The following is a 7,025-nucleotide window of genomic DNA, read 5'->3' on the forward strand; positions in this document are numbered from 1 at the left end:
ACCAATTGATTATGTCTATTTTCTACTACTGGGGATAATACTAAATGGTAAGTGGATATTTCTTATCAATGTAGGGAAAGATTTTTGACTGGTAAAAATTTTGGTTTCAAGGAAATTTTTTACTTACAATAGTATAATATGAATTTCACTTAGTCATTCTCCTTATTAAGTTCTCCTAGAAATTATTTTTCAATATGACATAAGAAGAATGATTAAGTGACATTCATATTATACTACAATATATAAAAAAAACCATTGAAACCAAAATCATTACAAGTAAAAAATATTCTCTTATCTTAAGAAGAAATATCCATATTTCATGGTGATAATTATCACGACCCGAGACTACACCATGGACGTTGCCGATACTCGAGAACCATTGCTGGTCTCCAAGAGATCCCTCATCCTGGCTAACTACAAGATAATGACTAACTGAGTACACATAAGCATTGAATTAACAGAAACGTTTAAAAGCAGTTTACTGAATCTCAAAATTGAACTGAATATATTGAGTGTGAACATAAGTTTTAAAATAAAATCACTAAAACTTAAAGACTCTTCAAAACTGTCTATTGATGAATCCTCTACTATATATAGACGAGTGATGGGACAAGACCCACGACTACTGTTAAATAGAGTCCTACGGAAATAAGGAAGTCTTACTCAAAAGCTAACGAGCTGATGAAGTGATCTCAATGGAATCTTGGTGAGAATCCTAAGAACCTGTATCTGCATCATTAAAAGATGAAGGTCGAATGACATCAATACATTGAATGTATGAGTTTGTGATAACAATGTACTCAAGCTGAATGTAAAGAAATAAAGAAGTTGAATTATTTAAAACTTTACCAAAACATTTACTCATCTCTGAACCTCAACATAATAAGTGATATAGTAAAAATACACTTTTAAATTTATTTGGGAGATTCTCTAACCAAGAACTATCACTGTGAGCTACATGATGATATAGTTTCTCGCCCACACTGCCAGAACATTCATATACCTTGACAGGTTATAGAACGGCTCAACTAAGTTGATCCACTAAGAAACAATGATCTATATTACCTTAAAAGCATAGCTCATAACTTAAATGTTAAATTACTATAATATCCCTAACTTAGGTTGTGACTTTTTCGATGAGTTATGACTTATTCGATAATTTGTAACTTTTATGAAAATTTGTGATTTTTCAATGAGTTGTGTCACGAGCCGGGGCTACCCACTAGATATGACACGGCGTACAAGACTCCGAAAAAGTCTCATACCATGTCATATCAATACAAAATAGAAATAGTACGGAATTAAAACTCATTTAAATCCATACAATAAAAAAATACTCATTTAAAACATAGCGGAAGTCTATTGTCTCACATGGTCATCTAAACAATATCTTCAAACAAAAGTAGGGTCACTACCCTTTACAATCGAAAGTCTAACATATGTCTATTACATTAAAGAAATGGAACATCAAAAGTACTTGTCCTCGATCTATGGGGACATACCACTTAGTCTTGGAGGAATCTCAATCCAAGCCCTTGAACTAGAGAGAAAGCAACTCACTTGCCGGAACCTACACTTGTAGTAAAATAAGAGAAATATGGGTTAGCACAATTAAGTACTAAGTATGATAGCCATGCAAAAACATGCTTAAAACAAACATTTTATTTGAAAGTCATGCTTTTATGCCAATTTTGATAAAACTTCATCAACATAAGTATAAGAGGCATAATATACAAGCATAAGCACATACAAGTCATTTCTTCACATTAGAACATAATCAACCATATAAGAAATTTCATTACATTAAACTTTCATCTCAAGTAACCCCAAGTCATACCTTGTGCAATGTATGAATAGGGTCTCATACAACCATCCACACTAGATACCACATCAAGTCCACCAAAAGTGAACTTACCATTCATCCTTTCCTTGTTTACACAATACTCATACATAAGAGACATAAACATTTCATAAGTCATAACAAGGAATTATCTCAAAATACAATCCAAGTATAGCATGCATCATCACATTAAAGCATGTAAGAGTCAACATTCTTCATTAACTTCATTTAGAGCACTTTCATACATTAGTCATTAAGACCGTAGAGAACTCACTATAGCCCTCTCAAAGCCTACTTGTACATTGCATGGATGGTTTCCCATACTACCACCCACACTTCATAGAAGTCTACAAGAATCCATAATGAACATCCCACACGATGGGAATAAGCGTTTAATCGACATAGACCATATGAGCTAGATATGGAATCCGGTGTCATAATGCCCACACTGTAAAGAGGTGGTCTACATGCCTAAGGTAAGACCGGTACATTTAGCATAGGTGGATCAACTAGTTAGGACCTATGTGGGAACATAGTTATGGGATAAAAAAATGTTCATTGAAATCCGGCCTAACGTAGGGAGAACTTCCATCTTACCATATCCTCTCGGTACTTAGCCTACATTCCCATAGAGTAGTTTCATTTACATTACATTATTGTACTTGAGAGGGCCACCCGTATTAGGCCTACCGACCCAAAATACATTACACATGAAAGGGCCACCAACATTAGGTCTACCGCTTCAAGGTACATTATAAGGATAGATCATTGACGGTTCATGTCATAGCCTAGAATACTTTCAAAATTAGGTCTAACGCTTCAAGGTTCATCATTTCACACAAGAAAGGGCCACCAATATTAGGTCTACTGCTTCACAGTTTATCATCACATTAGTTTGTAGACTCATTATAAAGGGCTACCAACATTAGGTCTACCGGTTCATGTCATAGCCTAGAATACTTTACCATTCATTTAGGAAAGGGTTACCAACATTAGGTCTACCGATTCTAGGTTATCATTACATTCTTTAGTCATTTATGAAAGGGATACCAACATTAGGCCTACCAATTCCATGATCATTTAGTCAATACACATTCATCATACAAGAAAAGGATTCCTAAGCCTACCAATTCAAGATACAATAATCACTTACTTTCATTCATTCAAGAAAAGGATGCATAAGCCTACCAATTCAAGATATAATAATCACCTTACTTTCATTTATACAAGAAAAGAATGCATAAGCCTACCTATTCAAGATATACATTACATAGCAGAAACCCCTTCACATTCTATCATCATCATTCATGAATTTTAATTTAGAATATGATTCCAATCATAACACTATTACATTCTAAAAAAAATCGTAATACCTTCATTGAGATCACACATATATACTTCACATCATAATCATACATAGATCCTTCATTAACTTGCCTTTCAAGGCTATGAACCAACCTCCACACATAAATCTAAGATACTGCAATAGATAAGGAAATTGACATGATTCAATAACTAATCCAATTTAAACATAAGCAAATCAACACACTTCCATGATCAATAAATTCCCATTCACAAATCACAACTTAGGATTTTGGGGAATAACATGGGTTCATAGAAGACATCATCTTAATTCACCATTAAAACACCAACTAAACCATGATTCACCACTTAAATGCCTTTTGAAAATGTTTGGAATTGAACCCATGCATAGATTGAAAACTAGGGTTTTTGGGGAAATTTGGAGACTTGAAAACATCTTCAAAATTGGTTCCTTGAAAGAAACTAAGTCAAGGATGAAGACTAGAATACCTTTAAGGTAATAAAACCACTAAAAATGAGTAAAAATGGTGAGGTATTGAGCTTGAAAGCTTGAATCCTTCACCTCCAATGGAGGTTTCTAGATAGAACTTTTGAGAAGAGAGGTGGGTTCTACTTTGTGCTTTGGAGGAATGAATTAGAAATGGTGTTTTAATACTTTAACAACCCTTAAAATACATTAATAAACATATTATAACTGTCCCTCAACTAAACTAACTTAATTAGCAATTTACCAAACAAACCCTTAACTTGGCCAAAAGTTGGCAGAAACTGGTGTGACCTACGACCCCTAACCTACGGAACATAGGTGGGGTGACGCCCCATCTTGCTGGTCCGTGGTTTGGGTTTGAGGGTCATTAAAAGGGGCCTTGAATTATGGAGGCCATCCACGGGGCGTAGATGGACCTACGGGGCGTACGTCCCCATCTGTAGGTCATCCTAAAATTATAGCTTTTTGTTTTCTTTAGGGTCTTGGGGTTTAGGCTTTAGGGTCCTCCTCAAGGACCGTTGGTTGTTCTTTGGGGGTCGTACCTTGATGTTTAACCCCTCAACCATAGCTCGGGAGATCATTTAGAAACTCATAACCTCACACCAAACTAAAAAACAAGATCTTTACGCTCTAGTTTCACTTATTCATTTTATGGGTCGTTACATTATCCCCCACTTAGGAACATTCGTCCTTGAATGACACTTTAAACACATTAAGGTATTAACGACTCAAGACTAGAAGCCCATCATGCATGCAACATTATAAACAATGCACAAAACTAGTAGGAAACATCAACTCCACATCAATAAGTTCAATGAAATACAAGAAAGTTGGAAATACATCTACAAACTCATTATGCATCATAACTTCAACATTTCTCAGTCATTGGAGGAATTACCTTCTCCAACTCAAATCATGCTTATCGTAACATCATTAGGCACATTATGCAATTTATCTTAAAAGCACATTTAGGCATGTTAAACAATCAACCTCATGAAGCATATAGACAACTCATACTCGATGCACATCAACATGAGGAACATTATTCATAGAACTCATCTTCTCATTTAAACATAAACTCATTAAGAACATGCATAACATAAGGAGACCATGGAAACACATATTCACACATGACTCCAAAAAATGAAACTAGCTATAAGGAGCTCTTGGTCTCAAGCTTGAATAGAAATAGAAGGAAAGAGATAAGGATATCGGAAGTCTCAACAACCTTACTATTCAACATATCATTCCCAACTTGGACTAAACCCAACTAAGGCTAACATGAAAACAATATAGGAACATCAATACAACATTCACAATCTATAAGGAACTATCACATATTGGTGCCTTCATCCAAATTTGCTCCTTTGTCCTTTGTCTACGCCGATCCAATTTGAAGTTAAATCCCGCCAAATGTGCTTTTGGAGTGCCAGCTGGCAAGTTGTTGGGATTTATAGTTAGTAGGAGGGGAATAGAGCTTGACCCTTCCAAGATCAAGGCAATTCAAGAATTACCTCCTCCGAAGACCAAGAAAGAAGTGATGAGTTTTCTGGGAAGGTTGAACTACATCAGCCGGTTCATAGCTCAATCCACCGTGGTCTATGAGCCCATCTTCAAGTTGTTGAAAAAAGATGCCTCGACCAAGTGGACCGGAGAATGTCAAACTGCTTTTGATGCCATCAAGAACTATTTGTCCAATCCGCCGGTGTTGGTCCCTCCGCGAGAAGGGAGTCCGTTATTGCTATATTTGTCTGTCTTAGATAACGCATTGGGATGCATGCTTGGTCAACATGACGAAACTGGAAAAAAAGGGCGCGCCATTTATTACTTGAGCAAAAAGTTCACTCCATATGAGGCTCGTTACACTCTTTTGGAGAGAACATGTTGTGCTTTGACTTGGATCGCTCAAAATTTGAGTACATTATTTGTCTTCGTATACCACATACCTTATTTCCAGGATAGACCCATTAAATAATATTTTTCCAGAAAGCAAATGCCGACCGGGAAGCTGGCTAAATGGCAAATGCTTTTGAGTGTAATTTGACATTGTGTATGTGACTCAAAAGGCGATAAAAGCACAAGCCTTAGCTGATCATCTTGCGGAAAATCTAGTTGATGAAGAGTATGAACCACTCTAGACTTATTTTCGCGATGAGGAAGTTTCGTTTGTTGGTGAAGATATTTCTGAAGCCTACCCTAGTTGGAGAATATTCTTCGATGGAGCGGCGAGTCACCAACGGAAAGGTATCGGAGCAGTCTTAGTATCATAATCCGGTCAGCATTATCCTATGGCAGCTAAACTCTGATTTGAATGCACAAACAACATGGCTGAGTATGAAGCTTGCATCATAAGTCTGAAGATGGCAATTGATATGAACGTTCATGAGTTGTTGGTTATTGGAGATTCAGATTTGCTAATTCATCAAGTTCAAGGAGAATGGGCCGTGAAGAACCCAAAAATCACACCGTACCTGCAGTATATACAAAAGTTGTGCAAAAGATTTCTCAAGATTGAGTTCAAACACAGTCCCAGGACACAGAATGAGTTGGCTGATGCTCTTGCCACCATCGTTTCAATGATTAAACATCCAGATACAAGTTATATTGATCCAGTGGATATAGAGGTAAAAGAGCAGCATGTCCATTGTTCGCATGTTGAAGCGGAACCAGATGGTCTGCCTTGGTATTTTGACATCAAGAAGTATTTAGAGGACGGGACTTATCCCGAGAATGCAACGTTCAATCAAAAGAAGTCGATACGCCGCATGACCCTCAGTTTCTTTGCAAGTGGGGAAATCCTTTACAGGAGGACTCCAGATTTAGGTCTTCTCAGATGCGTTGATGCTAATGAAGCTGCAAAGCTTCTGGACCAGATACATGCTGGAATTTGTGGTACTCACATGAACGAGCTCACTTCGGCAAGGAAGATCCTTCGCGCCAGTTATTTTTTGGATGACTATGGAGCATGAGTGTTGCAAATTTGTGTAGAAGTGTCATAAACGTCAAGTGAATGGAGATTTGATTCGTGTCCCGCCCCATGAACTCAATGCTATGAGTTCACCTTGGCCATTTGTAGCTTGGGGCATGGATGTCATTGGTCCGATAGAGCCACCCGCCTCTAATGGACACAGATTCATTTTGGTTGCCATTGACTACTTTACCAAGTGGGTGGAAGCAACTTCATATAAGTCGGTGACCAAGAAGGTTGTAGCTGATTTTGTTCGCAACAATTTGATATGTAGGTTTTGAGTGCCAGAATCCATCATTACTGATAAGGGAGCGAATCTCAACAGTAACTTGATGAGAGAGATATGTAAACAATTCAAGATTACTCATCGAAATTCAACTGCCTATCGTCCCCAAATGAATGGAGCC

This window comes from Solanum tuberosum, unplaced genomic scaffold, assembly GCF_000226075.1.
Source record: "Solanum tuberosum cultivar DM 1-3 516 R44 unplaced genomic scaffold, SolTub_3.0 scf00041, whole genome shotgun sequence".
Classification (NCBI taxonomy): Eukaryota; Viridiplantae; Streptophyta; class Magnoliopsida; order Solanales; family Solanaceae; genus Solanum; species Solanum tuberosum.